This window comes from Ictalurus punctatus, chromosome 10 (assembly GCF_001660625.3).
Source record: "Ictalurus punctatus breed USDA103 chromosome 10, Coco_2.0, whole genome shotgun sequence".
Lineage (NCBI taxonomy): Eukaryota > Metazoa > Chordata > Actinopteri > Siluriformes > Ictaluridae > Ictalurus > Ictalurus punctatus.
Window position 1 is genome coordinate 10,132,681 of NC_030425.2, and position 21,097 is coordinate 10,153,777.

The window sequence follows — 21,097 nt, forward strand, 5'->3', positions numbered from 1 at the left end:
CTTACATACTGTGAGTTTGTGCAAAACTAGGTCACTGCACAACTGCCATGTGTAGAGACTTAGTTTGAGGAAAGATTGAGCCATGGCTCATCAGTCTGCTATCAAGAAGTGAAGGACAAACTGGATAAAAAATGATTACATTTTCTCCTACTGATGCTTCCCATAGAAGTTGCATTCATTCTATTTTCTAGGGCAGTTAGAAATGTCACCATTTCTTCTGCATTTCAATCCTAACAGTTGACAACACTTTTCTACCCTGAAAAAAGTTGAGCACACAAAGAGCGAGTAGTTTAGGTCAATCAGCCTTAAAATTAATTACACACCACACCCAAGCTTGCTCAGCACAATTGCATGTGGATGTTGTAATCTTAAAACATCATTTTGACCCCACGTGCCTGTGATTAGTGTTGCAAGAGATATTGCAATGTTCCTCTTACCATGTTTGTTTAACAGAAGACCCAAAGTAAGAAATGTTCATCAAGAAATGATTGCTATCTTAAACAATATCTAAAACATATAAAAATGAGTTTTTACTAAACCACCACTTAGTAGCTGTTAATAATTAACATTACAGCTAACTTACTGTCTATTCATACAATTATCCAATCAGCACAATGCTTAAAATCATGCAGAGACAGATCTAGCACTTCAGTTAATGTTCACATCAAACATCAGAAAAAATGTGATCTCAGTGACTGTGACTGTAGAATTGTTGTTGGCTGTTTTTTTTGTATTTCAAATTTCAACAACTGCTGATCTCCTGGTGTTTTCATACACAACAGTCTAGAGGATTTACACTAAATGGTGCGAAACACAAAAACCATAAAGTGAGAAGCAGTTCTAAAGGAAACATCTTGTTGATGGGAGAGGTCAGAGGAGAATGGCCAGATTGGTTTGAACTTACAGGAAGTCTACAGTAACTCAGATAGTCACTCTTTACAACCGTAGTGAGCAGAAAAGCATCTCAGAACACACTATTCCGAAACTTGATGCAGGTGGGCTACAAGACCACATCAGGTTCTACTCCTGTCAGCCAAGAACAGGAAGATGAGGATACAGTGGGCACAGATTCACCAAAACTGGGGTTGAAGATAGGAGTACATTTTGACCACAGGTTGTAACACTTCAAAAAGTTCAAGGGAGGAGAATACTTATGCAAGGCGTTGTAACTTGAGCTCTTTCTGTACATGTCAGATACACATACTCATTTTTGCTACAACCACATCATAAATAGTGGTAAATGACCCGCTTTTAATACCAGTTATGCATTCCATGCAGTCATCACGTTTTTATGACTGAGGCGCTAAACTTTGAAACAAGATCGGTTCCTTTTTTTTCTCCTTACCTTCCTCATTTCATCAGTCTGCTACAGGTTTATCTGTGTCTCATCTATTCATTAGACTTTGGCCCTGAATGCTACAGGCTTTTATGTCATTTTCAACCAAACTGCAACCTGTACTTTCTGTTCATCAAGCTTACCAGTGATTCACATCTTATAATAACATTTTCTCTTTATATTATTCTCACAAGTTAAAAGTTTATAAGTAACAGGTCAACATATTCTTAGATCACAGTCATTTAGTACTGTGATGTTGGTCTATTTACTAGGTTTTTTTCACTATTCCAAACTCACCATCATATACTTTAATATCATCAACATACAAAACAGTTTATTTTGACATATGAAATGTTTTGGTTCCATCTCTGATTTATTGTGTTTGCTCAGCCTCACTGTGACCTTCTTTACTTGATGTACACTGATACATATTTAGCTTTCAGGTTGACTGGCAACACCAACAGAGTCCAAAACAAAATACTACATTTGGGGGGGAAAAAACTCTACAGCTATCTCACTTAAGCAAAGATTGGTGCAACAATACACATCTATTGAAGCAACAACTGACTAGCCAATGTACAATTGCTTGTTGTTCTCTAAAATTCAGGAAGTATGCATTAAAATAACTTACTGGATGGCTCACCAAGCATATATGCAAATAACCTGGAACTGAAACTGCCATTCTACACTTTAATCTCATATTCTTTGGCAGTAGGGCTCAGAGGCTAATGTTCTGAGCTAATGTTCAGCAGAGAGTTCCTAACACCACAATGCCTACACCGGTGGATCTTTACGCAATTAAAGATCAAAGCTATCTCGATTGTAAATTGTGTGGATAAATAAAATTCAATCATTCATCTTCATTAACCTCTTTATCCAGTTCAGGGTCACAGTAAATCTTCAGCCTATCCCAAGAACACTGGCCACAAGGCGAGGACACATCTTGAATGAATGGCAGTCAATTAGGGCAGGGGTTCCCAAACTTTTCCAGGGCAAGGCCCCCCAAATGGCATTAACATTTGACCAAGGCCCCCCTTTTGGCAGATGTCTTTAAAACACATTAAAAATACAGGCTTCTGAATAAATCCCCCCCTTTTTTTTTATTAATAATTACATCTTACATCTTTACATTACATTACATTAGGAATTTGTTGTGTGCGTGTGTGTGGTTATCTGAGAGTGAGAAAGAGAAAACATACATTTATTTATTTTTCACATCAAATTGTTGAGGCCCCCTGGAGGCCCTCACGGGGGCCGCGGCCCCCACTTTGAAAACCACTGAATTAGGGCACCATGCAAACACACATTCACACTTACCATAGGGCAATTTAGCATAGCCAATCCACTTGCTGCATGCTTTCGGAAAGCATGGTAGAAAACTGAACCCAGAGGAACCCCACAATATGACAATAGACAATATGCTGAGAAACTCGACAGAAACTGCTGTGAGAGAGCTGTGAGACTGAAACACTGTCCACTGTAACAATATGCCACCCAACTGCCAAATTAATAAACGTAAATGTGGTAAATGTAGTTGTTCAATTTTAAATACACTGTGCTATATTTCAGAAGCAATGGCCTGTCCAATTATTTATTTACTTTACTTGTTCACTATTTCCATCTGTACTGTTTATGTACTTGAGTAATTGTACTGTGTAAAATACTAGTTGTGCTTGTCTGTCTTTAAATGGTTTGCGTTAGGCAATGAACAATGCCTTGCTGGCTTGTGTGTACTCTCTCTCTCTCTCCAGAGGCCATCTTGCCTCATTACTGGTTGGCCTTGGCAGTGTGCCAGCAGTGCACTTCCATTCAATCTTCCTACTCCATCTCCATCCTGATAACCCACAATGGATACTGACCCCCTGCCCTGCTCTCGGCTGATGCGATCATGGGACATAAGAGGTGCGGCCCCTCCTCCATTCTTTCATTTAAACATGACTGCATCTGCAACAGTGCTACTTTCAGTGCTGTCTCTTTTATACAGTGCATAGGATGCAGCTCATTCAATTTCTTGAACAGAATCCTTTCTTTACCAAGTCCTTCATCTGTAACCAGGCATATACTGACTTTGAATATAGTGTTACATAAAATGATGCTCAGTGGGGTTTGACAAAACTTCACTACCCTCAGTGCTTGGTGTACTGCTTTCCTCCTTACAATGTGCTAGATATCGCACATAGCACTGCTTAATAAATTCTAACTTTGGATGTCTAAAATTAGAAGTACATTTTAAAGCTGTGTAATGGACCATATCCATCTGGATCTGTGACTAATTATATTTAACAATGTTTTGCATATGGTTAGTCAGTAAAAAAGGACTCTGACATAACTATGAGATTTGTGTTAGTTAATTTATTTAAGATATCCATTGCTTGTTGTGAGTTATCTAAGTTATAGGAGAAATACAGTGCAATGTTCAATGCAACATAGCCACAACTGGTGACATTAACAAATGGTAATTATATTGTTCTGAAATGACCATGATCATAAATTCACAAGACTTTCAGATTAAGTGATTACATGTCCTCTAAGGATAGACCCGCAATCAAAGAAAATTACTATGTCCTGCTTACATCAACAATCAGTGTGATCCAATTTCTTGCAGAAAATAGGTTAACATAAATCGAAACATTTATCAATCTGAGCATGACAGTGTGATGTTGTCTGTGGCAGCAAAATATAGCTGATAACTTTACAGCTAGATTAACTAATTAATTAAGGACTAAAAGGGTGAGGTTCTTTTCAGAGGAAAATTTAATATTTTATCTCCAACAATTTTTCAAAACTGGAAGCAAACTTCTATTTCGGCAGCTCTATTGAAATTGATTGTCATCAATCCGCCACATGTTAACGGATTGCACTGATTCCTTCAAAATGTAGGATTTTAAAAAGCCATTGTTTGTGATTCCTGGTCTTTGACTAATTGTTTAGTGGTGTCACGATATGGAGGCAAAGACGGATGCATGTGCAGATTAATGGGTACAGATGCAGGGCGATCTCTTCCATACTGCAGACAAATGACGTGATATTCCCAACCTGGCTTGGGCATGGAGCAATTGCCACCATGCAGCCAGCGGCGAGCACAAAGCTCAAGGTGGAGCCCAAAGGGGGAGTGACATTAACCACAGAGCTAGAGGGGGAAGCAACGCTTTCCACGAGGCCAGAGGGTGGAGCGGTTCTCTCCTTGAGGCCAGAGGGGGGAGCGATGCTCTCCAGGAAACATGAGTGGGGGAGCGATGTCCTCTGTGGAGCAAGAAGGGGAAGCGACATACGGCACAAAGCAAAGAAATGGAGCGGCATCCTCAGCCGAGCAGGAAGGCGGAGCGGCGTCCTCAGCCGAGCAGGAAGGCGGAGCGGCGTCCTCAGCCGAGCAGGAAGGCGGAGCGGCGTCCAGAGAGAAGTCTGGCATAGTGACAACCGAGGTGGAGCAGGGAGGCAAAGCGTAGCTCTCGACCAAAACAGGAGATGGAGCAACATCCTCAGCTGAACAGGAATGCTGAGCGGCGTCCTCAGTCAAGCAGGGAGGCTGAGCGACATTCTCTGTTGGCTCGGCAGGCTGAGCGAGATTCGCAGTAGGGGAGAGAGAGTGGGGAAAGATATTACACATGGCTTTCAGCCATGCTTCTGTGGCCCTGATCCAGGATTCCCTCCCCTCTGGCTTCAACCTCAGGGACTTCAAACTTGCCTTTGGGTCTAGAAAAAATCTGCTGCATCCATTTTTAAGGTCTTGCTTTCTGTCACAATATGGAGGTGAAGACGGATGCAAGTGCAGATTAAGCTTAATATAAATCCAAACAAAACACAAAACAGGATCTATAGAACATATGGCAAAAACATTAAGGCTAAGAATAAACATAAATCAAAGAGCATAATCACAGCAATAGAAACAACAGCAAAGAAAGACAATCAAAGCAAGACAAGGAGTGCAGTGCAAACTGCGACCATATATACACACAAGAGCTCATTAACATGAATGTGAACCAGGTGCAGGTGGTCATGTGACAGTGTTGCAGTGGGGTGCAGTGGCTGCTGGGAGCTGTAGTCCTGAGTTCCTTCTGGCATATCCATGACAAATGGATGTGCCCTTGGAACAAAAAAGATATGGAATTATGCAGGGAATTATGCAGGGAAAATCTCCATTTTTAAAAACAAAAAATAAATAAATCTACAGTACTGTAAAAAAGTATTTGGTTTCTTATGCTTTTGTGTATATCTCATACTAAATTCTTTCAGAAATTAAAACAAAAATCACGAACAAAGATAAAACAAAAGCAACATGAGTAAACACAAAATACAGCTTTTAAATGATAATGTTATTTATTGAAGCAAAAATGTTATCTAATACCAACTGGGCCTGTGTGAAAATGTATTTGCCCCTTAGTTACTAATTCTCCATATCTATGAAACTGCATTCATAATGGGGTTCAGCTGGACTAGACATAACCAGGCCTGATTACTGCAAACCCTGTTCAATCAAATCAACACTTAAATATAACTTTTTCAACAGCATGAAGTTGGTTAAAAGGGCTTACCCAGTAACACACTATGCCAAAGCTGAAAAAATTCCACAAATGGTGAGGAAGGTGATTGAAATACATCAGTCTGGGAAGGGTTACAAAGCTATTTCAAAGGCTCTGGGACTCCAAAGAACTACAGTGAGAGCCATTACCTCTAAATGGAAAAACTCAGCACAGTAATGAACCTTCCCTGAAGTGGCCGACCTTCCAAAATTCTTTCAAGAGCACAGCAATGACTTATCCAACAAGACACAAAAGAGCCAGGGACAACATCAAAGGACCCACAGGCCTCTCTTCCATCACTAAAGGTCACTGTACATGACTCCACTATCAAAAAGACACTGGGCAAAAATGGCATCCATGGAAGGTGGTGAGGTGAAAACCACTAACCCAGTTGCTAACCCAGAAGAACATTAAGCCTCATCTGAATTTTGCCAAAACACACCTTGGTTATCCTCAAACCTTTTGGGAAAATGTTCTGTGGATTGATGAGTCGAAAGTGGAACTGTTTGGAAGACAAGGGTCCCGTTACATCTGGCGTAAACCAAACACAGAATTCTACAAGAAGAACATCATACCTAAGGTATGATCATACCTAAGGTCAAGCATGGTTATGGAAGTATGATGGTGTGGGGATGCTTTGCTGCTTCAGGGCCTAGGCAGCTTGCAATAATTGAGGGAAACATGAATTCTCCTCTTTACCAGAACATCCTAAAGGAGAATATCCAGTCTTTAGTCCATAATTTGAAACTGGATTATGCAGCAAGACACTGATTGAAAGCCTAGGAGTAAATCCTTGTTCTAGAAGTAAGTGAAAGTCTGATCTCCATTTATCAGAAACATTTGGTTACAGTTATTGCTGATAAGAGTACACAACCAGATTTTTAGTTTAAGGAACACTTAGTTTTTCACATTGGTGATAAATAAATAATAAAAACTGTATTGTGTGTTTACTTAGGTTGCCTTTGTTTTATGCTGTATTTCATTTGAATATCTAAAATTATGAAGTATGAGATACACACAAAAACGATTGATTTTAGATGCTGTAAAGTGTGCGTCCATATGTACTTCCTGGTTTTCCTCAGTTCCTCCTACTTATTTTTTTTTTTTACCTGCTTCCTTGAAAAAGGGTCCCCTTGATCAGTATTTGTCCCTGTCCCTGTTAATTAGCTTCATTATTGTGTCATTAACCTGCATGTATACACCATTAGTTTGGACGTGTTCCTTGTAGTCTAGTGTGTTCCTATACAAATCTGTGTTCCACTATTCCGTAGTGGTCCAGGTTCTAGTTTATTATTTCTAGGTTCATGTTTGCCTTTGATGACTGTGCTGAACCTGGTCATGGACCTTAGCCATGATTCATGGAAATTGCTCACTTTTGTTACAAACGCCTACAACGTCTGTTTAGCAGTAGGAGAGCTACTTAGCATCATTTATTTTACTAAATATTCCCTTAAAAAACTAGCAGGGCTATTAATCAAAATGTCTAAGTCAACAGAGAAAAAACTGAATATATCTGAAAGGTATGTTTTTGAAGTGATTTTCATGGTATTGCACTTGAGTGCTGAATTAACACAATTCCTCTTCACAAGCTGAAAACAATGCATCCAAGAAAAAAAACCCTGTAAATTGGAGCAAGAGATACAGCCATCTCTGATGTCCTATTTCCCAGATTGTAAAGTACAGCTGCATTGTTTCTTTTATGTCATGCAATTCATTCACACATGCATTTTCATGGTCCTTTTATCGTCAGCATGATGCAAATCTGTGTCTTTTCTCTCTCACTACTAACAATACCATCTTGCATGTGCCTTTGCAGTAGCAAACCACTCACAATTAGATTAAAAAAAAAAAAAAGTTGTGACATTGGTACAATTTGGGCCAGACCCAAAAAGAAATTAACTTTTTGCTTTATCCATGCTAGCTAAAGAGCAAAGTCAGTACCTCCAGGATCTAGCAATTTTGCGATCGCAGAAATGAACGCAAAATCAAGCAAACCTCGCAATATTCCGAGGAGCTTGTGATTTTTGAAAATTACCGAAGATTTGGGCCAAGACGAGTCATGTGATGTCATCACAGTGTGCAAAAGCCCTCTTTGATACATGTGCATCGAACATGAGAACAGCTAAAAAGTCTCATTTACCAACAAACATCACTGCGAAAGACAATTTCAATTTCACTAATTCAAGTATTTTTCTGCAAAAGAAGCACAAAAAAACTCCAAAACCCCAAAAAACCATTATTAAATATACCCCTAAACAGGTGTTCTGGAGAGTCTACTCTGAGGCCTCTTGATATATTAGTTTCTTCAGCTATGGCAAGCCTAAAAGAATAAGATTCCTCAGGCTGCTGCTGGACTGAGAACAGTCCTGAAAGTCTGGAATGTAAAGCCCCACTGTGCCTAATTGATTGGAATTCTGCGGACCATGTGTGTTGATGTTGGGTCGGTAGAAATAATCCATGTTAAATCACATTCATGTGCAGTAACAGCGCTTGCCTTTATACAAAGACCTGTACACTGACAGACGGGTATAACCTTCTTTATGTGCGCAAGATTTTCAAACTGTGTGGTTAATATGTTAATTGAGTCAAGAAAGGCTACAAATTGTGCAAAAAATATTAAATCTGCTGACCAACACAACTGTCAAACAATACATTTTTGCTAATGATGGAAATAAATAGATGAGTCAATACATTCTGGTTTAATTCATTGTTTCTCACTCTCTCTCTTTTCTGCTTTATTCATTTAAAAAATGGAAACAGTTGGATTATGTTCATAAAATAAATCTTTAATGAGGTGGTTTGTTGAATTTTTATTTTAGAGTTAAAGGGTCCCTGGCTGCCAAAAGATTGAGCCCATGCAGACAATACCAAATGGAAAACCTTTTTTTTTTTTTTTTTTTTTTTTGTAATTGACTGAACTAAAGTAAATAAGCAACAATCAACATGCATCTTGTACGAACTGTGTTGCTGAAATTACATGCATTGTTTTTGTTATAAGATATACTAGGAAAGCAAGAATTTATGTATTCAGTTTTTAAAGAACCATGAGAGCTACATATGATACATTAGGAAAGAGAACAGTTGATGGGACTGCCTCAGCAAACAGGAACCATGGGAAAAGAATTGAGGCTCACTGGTGGGTTTGAAGAGGATTATTCCAGAAATTATCCTCTGACCTCTATAAATCTCTGTTAACCCACCATCTACCATCATCATTAGTGCCACAAATCTGAACGCTATGCTAGGACTACCAAATGGAATTCACATTAATTCAGATAAGTGTGAATAAATTTACAACCTGGTTCAATAAACACAAAAGCGACACTTTAGACCAGTGGAAGAACATAATAGATACTTGTCAGCTTATACTGTAATACTACGGAACAGCATAATAAATGTATTGCCCAAAACATGTGTGTGGTCTTCAATTAGCCTTGTCCTTTTCCCTGCATTCTACTCATGGAACTTTGGAGCATAAACTATGTTTTCCAAATTGTTCTTAAAATTCTGACAAGCAACTCAACTTCTTTTCATGACTACTGTTATTGTAAGATGTGGACACTGTGGGTAATATCTGAAGAAAATTTGAGAAATAAACTATTGTAGTTTACTATTGGAGATACAATAGTAACACTGCTGTACCTGATACATTTGTATCACACACACACACACACACACACACACACACACACACACACACACACACACACACACTACCATGTCAGCCCCACTGCTGTGTCTGGAAATTGGTCCAGCACTGAAGTCATATCTGTTTATTGGTGGTTATGTGGTCTTTTCTTATCTTTAATGGACCAGGTACTTGGGAGTGACAAAGAGGTGCTCACTAGAAAGAACTGAATCTACTGTGATTACAAAAATCCTGGTTATTACTAATATACTTACAAAGCATACCCAGCAATTTGTATATAACACTAATTTGCACTGCAGTTTATGTAAATAATGCACTTTGCTCAATTTAACTTAGAAATTAATGAAAATCAATGCATAGTTCAATGCTTAGTTATGCTCGTGCTAAATCCTTTTCACCATTGCTGTTAAGGGTCTTTCATTTTGTTGCCTTTGCAAACATGTCTGCCAGGAGCCACTGAACTTTGACCTGGGAGTACAATTGCTGGGTCATTCACCTAGACCTGCTACTGTGTGTCCATGATTTCTTTTTAACTCTATCATTCAAGCATGAATACTTACCCAGATTTGGTAGATGCATTGGAAACAATAATAGAAAGAAATAAAACATTTATCACCCAACTATTCATGAATTTACATCATGCAGCAGTCAAATATACACACCAGTGAAGTCTTCAGCATGATTTAGTGATAACTAGATTCTTATTTGGACTCTGTTCAATGTTGGGTGACCAAATGGTTAAACCATAATTGATTAGGGTCTGCAAATCAATTGTCTGGAACAAAGAAATCAGTGGCTGGAAAGGATTCCTTTTAGCTAGGATGTGTCCCTGGTGATGATTACTGATTTATTTAATGTACATTTTGGAAAGGTACGTTAAATGTAGCCATTTATTACATGATAACATGATAACTGTAACACAGAGGCAGGTGTTATAAATGGCCAAGCATTGCTAAGCCCTCCTGTCTTTCAAAGATTAAAAAAGACATCAATATAAGGTTTCACTTTTTGGATCCATATAAGTTTATTGCTGTTAACAAGCACAACAGCACCACCACACCAACAATGGTTATAAGAAAAGTACACAGAATGATATGAAGAATCAGGATTTTGCGATCGCAGAAATGAATGCAAAATCAAGTAAACCCTGCAATATTCTGAGGAGCTTTACTGCAGATTTTCCACAGATTTGGGCCAAGACGCGTCAAATGACATCATCACAACACCCATTCAGCCAAAGCCCTCCTCGATTCACATGCGTGGAACATGAGCACAGCCAAAATGACACCAATGAAAGTACTTTTACGCAAAAAAAGCACAAAAAACTCCTGTATGGACTGAAGAAGTGAGGCTCGTGCTGATTTCTTCTAGCCAAGACTGTAGATTCATGCAGCCTATGAGTGACAGTTGTGTGGTCTGTTAACGAAACTTATAAATGAATGAGAGATAAGACAACAAATGTAGCTATGAAAAGCAGCTCCTTTTGTCTCTGCTTTTTAAATCCTATCAGCAGAGAGCTCTATGTTCAGTGCGATTTCCAAACAGTTTCGCAATTATTACATATTTTCTGGCTAGGGCAACGACGCAATCGATTAGTTGGTCCTTCACTGCTGTCCAGGATGCACCGAGACGCATTCACGTTCACACTACAAATGTGATGTGGCCATATGCATCCCAGACCAGTTCCGAATGAGGTTTAAGTGATTAGATCACAATGTGTCTTTGAGATACATTTGACCCTGTTCACACCTGTACTCAGCAATGTCCACTTGTGATCCGATCACCCAGGAAGCATGTTTATGTGTGAACGGGACCAAAAAGCTATAACATTGACAATAATGTTGGATTGCTGTTTTGAGGAAGCAAATATATCATAAATTCATGATCACTAATGTTAGCTGGTTAGCTTGTTGCTAACAAAACACATGCTTTCTTCGAAGCGTCCATCTTTCTTCCTACTTTGCAGCTTGAACGTGCCAGGCTTGAAATTAATTCAAAGTTCAAGTTAAGTCGAATGCAGCATAAGCAGACATCGTGGAAGCAAAATACAAACTACACAAAAGGACAGGTGATAGAACCTTATGATTAATGTTTTTTTTTTGTTTTGTTTTGAACGACAAGGGTAAGAGCAGTAGAGCATTGCAGACTTAAGACACTTTTCAAAAATATATCAATCACAATTGCAGTTGCTTATCTGTGGGTATAAGTGTGTGTTGCTTCTTATCATTATTATTCTGCTACTGATGAGACCATTCATATAATGCATTCCTCATCCATAATAGTTTAATTCTCGAGATATTGATTGATATTAGATATCACAATCACTGCTGTAACAAAATTGAAATGTCATATATCAGATTTCCTTTCTTTCATAACCAAACATCGCATGTATGGGGAAAAAAAAAAGACTTCAGTGACGACTTCAGCATACTATACTCAATCCTCAAATCAGTATCTTTAGAATTTATTGATGCAACACCGGAGGCACTACGAGACCTGTCAAACTGATACCACATGTGACCATGTGAAGGTCAGGGACCAGGGGAGAGACAGCAAACAAAGCTTTAAGCACTGGTGATACACACTGCTGAACAATAGCTTTTATATACATATCACCCTTTTTAAGTTCTCAAATGATATGTGTACTTTAGAATATGGCACTCTTTTTATTAGTAGATGGTGGCTATGAAAGCAGCAATGCAATATACAAACCAATGATGATGTCAGCTTGTTATTGACTTTCCAAGTCTGAATGACTGAGCAAAGGAGAGGGGGTTGGGTGGAATCTAGCTATTGCAGGGGAAAGTGCCCAGCCAGACAAAAATGAGTCCACAAGCCACTGTGGGGGAGGGGTGGGATCCTGCAGCGTCTAATAGCACCAGACATAGGCTTTAGCTGCAGCTTTTCACTCGTTTACAATATTCGCTCTCTCTCCTCTTCTCCCTGGTTTGAGGAGCCAGGAAAGCCACCTCATAAGCCCACATGAGTCAGACGTGGAATCCAGAACAATATATTTCAGTGCAGTTGTGGGAAGACTTCAGTGCACGGAGGTAAAGAAAGAACATTCGTCGTTCAAGGGGTGTGGTGATTTGGAAGAAAATAGGTTATGGGGAAAATGGGGCTTGAAAATTGCAAATTGCGTATATTCTTTCAACAGGAAATGGCTCATGGTGTCTGCCAAAAACCACACAGGCCCTGAGTCAGACGGTGGAAAAAAAACAGCAGAGGCCTGGAAAGGATTTTGTGCCCTTCCCCCATGACACATGGCCCAATGCATAACGCTCGGAGAAATCTGCAAAACATTACAATATGCCAGTTTCTCTCAGGAAGTTACCAGCAATATGTGTACAATCTCAAAGTTAGGCACTGTGTTTAATATGTTATTTATTAAATTTTTATTTATTTATCAATGGAAATCGAGCTTCAGGCATCCTCAGACGTAATTACTATGTCATTAGTGGAATTTACTCATTTAACAGATGGGTCAGACATATAATTAAAGAAATGTGTAAGGAAAATGAATAAAGAAAGAAAGAAAGACAATGTGATCATGGTTGCAATAAATGACTTACTGCTGAGCTACATTGTATACCATATGTATGGTCCTCAATAATTACTTCCTGTAACCTCCTCACTTAAATTTTAGCACCTACAAACACTCCTTCTCTAACTAGCCTCTTTTTTTCTGTCTCTTGAAATGAATAAGAAACCAAAAACAGCTTTTCATGTTACTGAGAAACTGCAAAGCCCTTCACAAAATTGACCATTACAAATCACTGACACTGGAAACTCCTTCCATACACGTTAAATAGACATCTCCTTACAGAAAATTGCACCAAATAGTCCTTTTGTTTAACATATTTAATTAAATCTGTTTATTATTAGCCTTTGATTATGCAATTCAGTTTTATTTATTTACTTTTAACAATGGACATTGTACCACAGCAGCTTTACACAACTATATAAATTAAGGATATAGATTTTAAATGTATGAATTTATCCCTAATGAGCGAGCCAGAGGCGACGGTGACGAGGAAAAACTCCCTGAGAAGATATGAAAAAACCTTGGGAGGAACCAGACTCAAAGGGAACCCATCCTCATCTGGGTGGCACCAGATAGTGTGATTAGTATATTATAGTAAATCATTTCTATAAATGTGCCAATACTACATGCTCAAATAGTGCAGTTGTGTAACCAGGAAAATTCATTACAGTTGTTACATGAAGTCTGTTTTGTTGCCCTTCTCCACTGTTCACTGATGGAGACGAGTGCAAAACTGTTTGTTGTTTTTTAATTGTAGTCTTAACCATCATAGCATAACCGTTCATATGAATCGAGGTCCAAAGTCATCTTAGGGTTTTCAAGTGGTTCCATTCTCAGCAATCTCAATGATCTTTAGGTTGCACCATATGGGGCCATCCTCAGCAGCAGCATGTGACTTCCAATTGATGAGAACTCCAACCAGGGCATCAGGATACGAAAGGGGTCAGGATTACTGGCATCTCAGGAGTATCATGTGTAGCTTGACAACAAGAGAGAGGGAGAGAGAGGGAAAGAGAGGGAAAGATTATTAGGTATGCTTATTGCCCCGTAATGGTTAAGGACAGTGTACATTGCATGAGTGCAAGCAGGGACTCTGGCAAAACTAGCTATGACAGCATAACTAAAAGGGAGAGCCAGAAGGTAGCACAGACATGAGGGCGCCCTGAGACATAAGGCGGCCAGCGACTCCACCATCAACAAACCTGGGTGAACGCGTGAAAGTGTGTGTGTGTGTGTGTGTGTGTGTGTGTGTGTCAGGCATCCCAGTTCACCACATCTCAGTTCACCACAACACTCTATGCCTGATCTGCTCCTTCACAAAAAGCTTGGCTAAACAAATATGTTTTCAGCCTGGACGTAAACACTGAGACTGTGTCTGAGTCCCGAACACTTATTGGAGGGCTATTACATAACTGTTAGGCTTTGTAAGAGAAAGCTCTTCCCCCTGCTGTAGCCTTCACTATTCGAGGTACCAACAAATAGCCTGCACCTTTTGTTCAAAGTAGGTGTGGCAGATCATAAAAAACAAAACTTCGCTCAGGTACTATGTCGCAAGACAGTGCTTTATGGGTCAATAGTAGCATTTTATAATCGATGTGAAATTTTATTGGGAGCCAATGCATTATGGATAAGATAGGGGTGATGTGGTCGTATCTCCTGGTTCTAGTAAGGACTCTTGCAACTGTATTCTGGATTAACAGGAGTTTGTTTATGTTTCTACTGGTACATCTGGACAGTAAGGCATTACAGTAATCCAACCTAGATGTTGACGTAATTTTTCTGAATTGTGTAGTGACATTATATTTCTTATCTTAACAAGATTTCTGAGATGAAAGAAGGCTATCCTAGTAATATTGTTCAAATGAGCGTTAAATGAAAGACTGTCAGTAATCAATAATCACATAGAGGTCTTTTACTGCTGCACATGATGAAACAGAATGGCCGTCCAGCATTACTGTGTGTTCATAAAGCTTACTTCTATTATGTAGATTGCCTGCCATACAAGTTCCTATGAATTACTATAGAAATGATAATGTATTTAAACAAGCTCAAGAATATAAATCTGTGACTTGAATTACAGATGGCACTATTGTCAGAGCTGCTGTTCTAGAAAATTAATCAACACCTTCTAGTCTACCATTAACCGTATATGTATATGGATACGTATATGTATGGGTATATGTATATGTTCCTTGCACTGGATTACGGAATGTTGCATGTTTTTGATATCAACACAGATATCCTGGACACATTAACTAGACACATAATTACAAAAATGATGTACAAATTAGCTCCACCTTTTAAGAGATGATGAACATGCATACAAGACAACAAATGAACAGACATAGGGTTTTGTTTTGTTTACCACTTCTGGTCATCAGTTGTTTGCTCAGAGATACACTGGGTTCAGGCACACACAAACACACCACATGCATTAAATGAAGCTCTTACAGATCAAACAGGCACAGGGTGTTTAAATTTCAGAGACATATTCTTTCTATTGCTATGCCCCAACCCCTGGGTTGTGTGCTCATGCCTACTATGATGTAACCCAGATTAAGGCTCTCACTCTGCTCTGTCACCCATCATTCAGAGGCTTTGTTTTCAGAAGCTCACAGAGGAGTGCCTTTTGTGCCAAGCGGCAAACAATTGCTCCTCATCCTGCCTGCCTCCCTTTTTCCTTTAATGTGCGCTCTCTTTCTCTCCCTCTCTCTCTCAGTCCCTGGTGTGAAATGCCAGATGGCTGCCTTGGTCTGAGCTCTCTGGATTTATCTTGCATTACAGTCATACAGGAGAGCCCTGTCATTGGATTGTTTCCACTTTTACTTGTTATTGCTGATATGATAAAATTAGAAATGATGAAATCACAAAACGGTTTAATTTTACAAAATAAGCACTGACAAAGTGCAATTTTTGTCCACTAGGCAATTTACTTATGCCTTGAGTAAAGGCTGATTTATACTTGCTGTTAACTACGCTGCTGCAAGTATCCTGCTATCATCTGGTGTGTTGCTTGTGCACATCCGCAGAAATTAATGCAAGGGGTCTGTGTAGTGCAATACCACCGTAAAAGAGTGTAGAGGCAGTGTAGCACCATGTGACATGGTGTCTGCTAATGAATAAACAAACTAACATCGTGTCTCCAAACGCAAACTTATCAACTATTCTAGACTATTCTAGATCTATTCTAGATCAACTATTCTATCTATCTATCTATCTATCTATATATATATATATATATATATATATATATATATATATATATATACACACACACACACACACACACACACACAATTAAATTACATTAAATTAAATTTCACAATTTAAATTAACAAAAAACAGCTCAGTCACATGGATAAAGTAAGAACACCCCTATATTTATCACACCTTCAAATCCATTAAATTTGAATCAGGTATTTAAGATCGGGTGCCAGTGATTAGAACCTGCTTAGGGAGTGCAGGTGGAACCTGCCTTATTAATACCCCTCTCATATCTAATGTCTGATGTTCTCTTTGTTCTTGGGGTGTGTGGTGTCATCATGCCAAGATCTAAAGAGTTCTATAAGGTCTTTAGAAAAAAGGTTGTGGATGCTTTTGAGTCTGGCAAGGGATTTAAAAATTATTTGAAATACATGATTCCACTATATGGAAAATAATCTACAAATGGAGCAGATTTCTAATGACTGCCAATTTGTCCATAACTTTCCGTCTCAGCAAATTCAGCCCAATAGCAGACCGTCTGACTCAAAAAGAAGTCTCCAAGAACCCCAAAATTACAGGTTCTACTTGTGAGTCTTGCAACTGTTGGTGTCAAAATACATGCTTCTACAATCAGAAAGAGATTGCACAAATTTGACTGCATGTGAGATGTGCCTTTTTTTTCCTTTTGTAATAATATGCACTAGACAGACAAATCAAAGATAGAGTTGTAGCCACAGTAACAGCAGACATGTTTGGCGCAGACCAAAGACAGCTTTTCAGGAGAAGCAACTGTGAAGCACGGTGGTGGAAATGTTATGGTTTGGGGTTGCTTCCCTGCCTCAGGGGCTAGAGAGACTTGCATTGAATCAAGTATGCATTCTGCATCATATCAAAGAGTTCTTGAAGATAATGTGAGGCCATCTGTCCAAAAGTTGAAGCTGAACTGAAAGTGGACCTTTCAACAGAGAAATGATCCGAAGCACACTAGCAAATCCACCAAGGAATGGCTCAAAAAGAAAAAACGGAAGGTTATGGAATGGTCTAGTAAAAGTCCGAATTTTAATCCCATTGAAATGTTGTGGGGGCATTTGAAACAGTCAGTGCATGCAAGAAAACCTGCAAGCCTGGTGGAAAATTATGCAAAACACCTACAAGATGTTATTTCTGCTGAAGTATGCTTCTGATACTAGCTTCTGAGGCCAAGAGTGTACTTATTTTTTGCACAGAAGAAGATCACATTTATTGATATTTCTGTTGAATAAATGATTGAAAAAGCTAATTTCCCATTAATAGACACTGTTTCAAAGAGGATCAAGGTTTGCTTGTCCAAATATGTCAAAAAAGCCAAATATTTCCATGTGGTATACTTATATTTTTTCACATGACTGTATTCTTACTTCTAACTGTAATTTGAATGAAGGTAAGTTAGCTTTGTAATATTTGCTTAGCTTGCTATTTACAGGCCTTCAGCAGAGCTGTAGTCACACAAGTACACACACACACAACTAGCAAAAATATAAAACTCTGTTACAGAAATGATTGAAGCCTTGGATTATCGCGCGGTCTGTTCACTCATGAATCATCTGAACCTTCACCGTGAATAATGTTGTAACAATCAACTACTAGCTATACGCAATTTTTTTTTTTTTGCTAATCTTTTTTTTTGTTGTTTCAGCTTTCATTACCTTCTCAGTCTATGTTATTAATATAATTAAGTTTATCAACAGAGAAAAAGAACTATGCAAGATAGCTTGTTATGTAACATTTTTAGCAAGTTAGCTCAGCCAGCTAACAAGCTTGCTAAAATAATCAAAATAGCTTGTGTAGCATTGTTAGGAAATTAAGCTTACCCCAACAATGACCTAAATCAAATAGTACCCATACCAAGATACCACACCCATCTAGCCTAGCCAACATCATCAAGTCATATTGGAAATTACATCTCAATGGCAACGGATGAAGCTTGTTTGCTAATGGGGAAGAATTTGGCACAATGTCCTTGTGGTACACTGGTAACTGATGTTCTCAATATTAATTTTTTTATAGTATTAAACAGGTTGGATTATTTATTCAGATGTTGTCAGACGTGAGGTTGTTGTGGACGTTTTTTCTCAAGTGAAAGGTGGAAATGATCTTTTTCCTTATGTCACGTGGTTGCAGCATTAGCCTCTTTACTACCTTTCCTTTTAGCAGTATTACACCGCTGACCCATTATCTTACTATGGATATAACATTCAAGTGCATGCTCTTCTCTACCTCTGTATTACCTCTCTCTTGGATGTATTGTTCAGATTTTAACTGTAGTTGACATGCTGTACTGTATGGTGTCTGGTTTAGGATGTGGAATTTCAGGTGTAGAGTTTAGGTTGCCAAGAAACAAAGACATATATATATATATATATATATATATATATATAAAACAAACTCCAAAACAATGAATAATAGCAAATAAAGCCATTTGCATTGTTACTAAAAAGCATAAATTTATATATATATATATATATATATATATATATATATATATATATATATATATATATATATATAATTCTATTGGAATGGTCACAAATGATGCAAAATTAAATTTTTAAAAAGTGTATAATAGGAGGAATGAAATATGGAGGATATGCTTTAAGAGGAAAATGCTTAAGGACAGGGCGGTGTGATGTGAAGCAGAGGGCTGTAACCAATCCTGATTATTTGGCTTTTCTTGATTATTTTCCTATAACACCACATCCCAAAGCGTTTTCTTGTTATTATACCACACCAATTTGCCAAAGCTGGTGTTTAAAAAATTTATTTACTACAAAATGATTAAAAATTAATTATAATAAAAAAGTTGTGGAACATCCATGAAAGAAGTTTTTTTAAAAAAAAATGCAACTTGTTACTGAGAAAACACAAAGTGCAACGTCCTCCATTCTCAGACTTTCACTTAGTGTAAATCCTAAAAGAACCGCTGACATCGGAGACTCCTTCCATAAATGTTAAATAAACAGACAACTTCAGCACATCAACAATGACACATTTTTCTTTGTTACATAACAACTTAATTTGCTTATAACTAAGCTTGGATTATGTGGCGCATTCATCGTATAAATTCACGTAAATGAGGCGTGCTACAGAAATGAGAATGCAGTAGAACAAGAACATTAATATAAACTTACTAATTATTGTCAGAGCTGCCGTTATAGAAAATCAATCCAATTTAAATGTTCAGATTTGAGAATCCAACAGTTGTCTTATAATAATAATTACTTATTAAAAGGAAGCTTTAAAACGTATACATGTTAGTCTTAAATTAAGTATTATCAGTTAAATATTAACATACAACGACAATTTTCTATATTGGATTTCATACAAAAAAAAATCAAAAATAAAATAAAGACAGACTGAATGCGATGAAAGCGCATATGTGTGTGATGATGTGTGTGTTTGAGCTTCAGTTTGAACAAAGCTGCAGCGCCAGTCGCACAGGCCTCCCACCATTTTCGCCCGGAAAGTCACCGTTTCTGTGTTTGAGTGTCTGAAGCCGTTGGCTGGTCCTGAACCGTTTGGCTTTCTCCACTAGCAAACAGCCCCACAAATGCACCTCATTCGCTCTTAAATATGTATTTTTAAAACGTTTAACCCACGTCTACGCTGCTGCGAACCGATCCGGACGCTTGTTTGGGAATTTAACTCGCTATTTGCCGCCTCAGAGAGGGCTTATAACGCTTTGTTGCCGCTCTGTTTTAAAAAATAGCCGAGGAGGAGGAAATTCCACACAGGCAGCACAGCACAGAAGGCTCCCCTTGTGTCGCCCGGGATATTAAAGTAAGTGTGTATTTCTACAGTTTATTCCTTATATTGTTCGGATAGTGTCTGTAGAACGCTTAAAATCAAGCGAGTTGTAATTATAATGGCGTATAGGCTTTATTTTTCTCCTCAAAAAGGTATTTCTTGGTTAGCTTATATGAGTGAGTGGGGGATGGGCAGCGTGTGTGTATGTGTGCGCGCGCGCGCAACACTGTGCGTGGTTGTATGTGTGTGTGTGTGTGTGTGTGTGCGCGCGCGCGCGAGAGAGAGAGAGCCTGTTTTCCTGCGCGTGAATGTAAATACTGTATATCACGAGACATTAACTAGTATTTAAAATTTTAACGGACGTCGAAAATTTGATAAAGGAATACGCGAATTATATCGACTTATTTGGTTATTTTATTGATTGTTTATTCATATTGTGGTGGTGGTGTTTTGTGTTGTTGGATGCTTTTTGTTTATTTAAGGACCATTTAAAACAGTTTTACTAAGTTGCTGAATATTAAACATGCTAGCTAGTTAGCCTGAACAGTTGTATAACACTGAATTTCTAAAGAGGTCACCAAACACTAAACAAGTTTTTTTTAATACTAATACAAATGATTTTTTTTATTTCATAAAAGTGTGTTTTGTGGTGGATTATGAATATATATCATATTACACATTGTTGAATTAAATGTTGCATTTCCACATGACAGAAAGGAAGCGGTGAACTACTTGGTGTGTGTGTGTGTATGTATGTATGTATGAATGGGGGATGGGAGAGCAACTCAGAGTCAAAGCTAAACCACTGACAGTAGTATTATTAGAGGTTAACACACACACACACACACACACACACACACACACACACACACACAGTCGTTTTTCTCTATCATGAAAGTCATTTTATGAAATGTTCTGTAGTTTCCTCGTACATTTGTGACCCCATTTCTGTGTTTGGTTAGTACTCTGGATATGAAGAGCTAATCTGTGGGGGTGGGGAACAACAGACATAAGCCTGTTTTGTCAGTGAGCGTCTCCTCCAAATGTAGTTTCTCAATCTA

General features: G+C 38.3%; 1 protein-coding gene across 2 annotated transcripts in view; it reads left to right on the forward strand.

The window, feature by feature from the left end:
* Positions 1-19,755: 19,755 nt before the first annotated feature.
* tbl1xr1a (TBL1X/Y related 1a) overlaps positions 19,756-21,097 on the forward strand; it is a 72,400-nt gene continuing 71,058 nt past the window's right edge. For both annotated transcript variants that reach the window (XM_017478364.3, XM_017478365.2), the window contains exon 1: positions 19,756-20,069. The gene's annotated coding sequence lies outside the window, so the exon portion shown is untranslated. The remainder of the gene's footprint in view (positions 20,070-21,097) is intronic.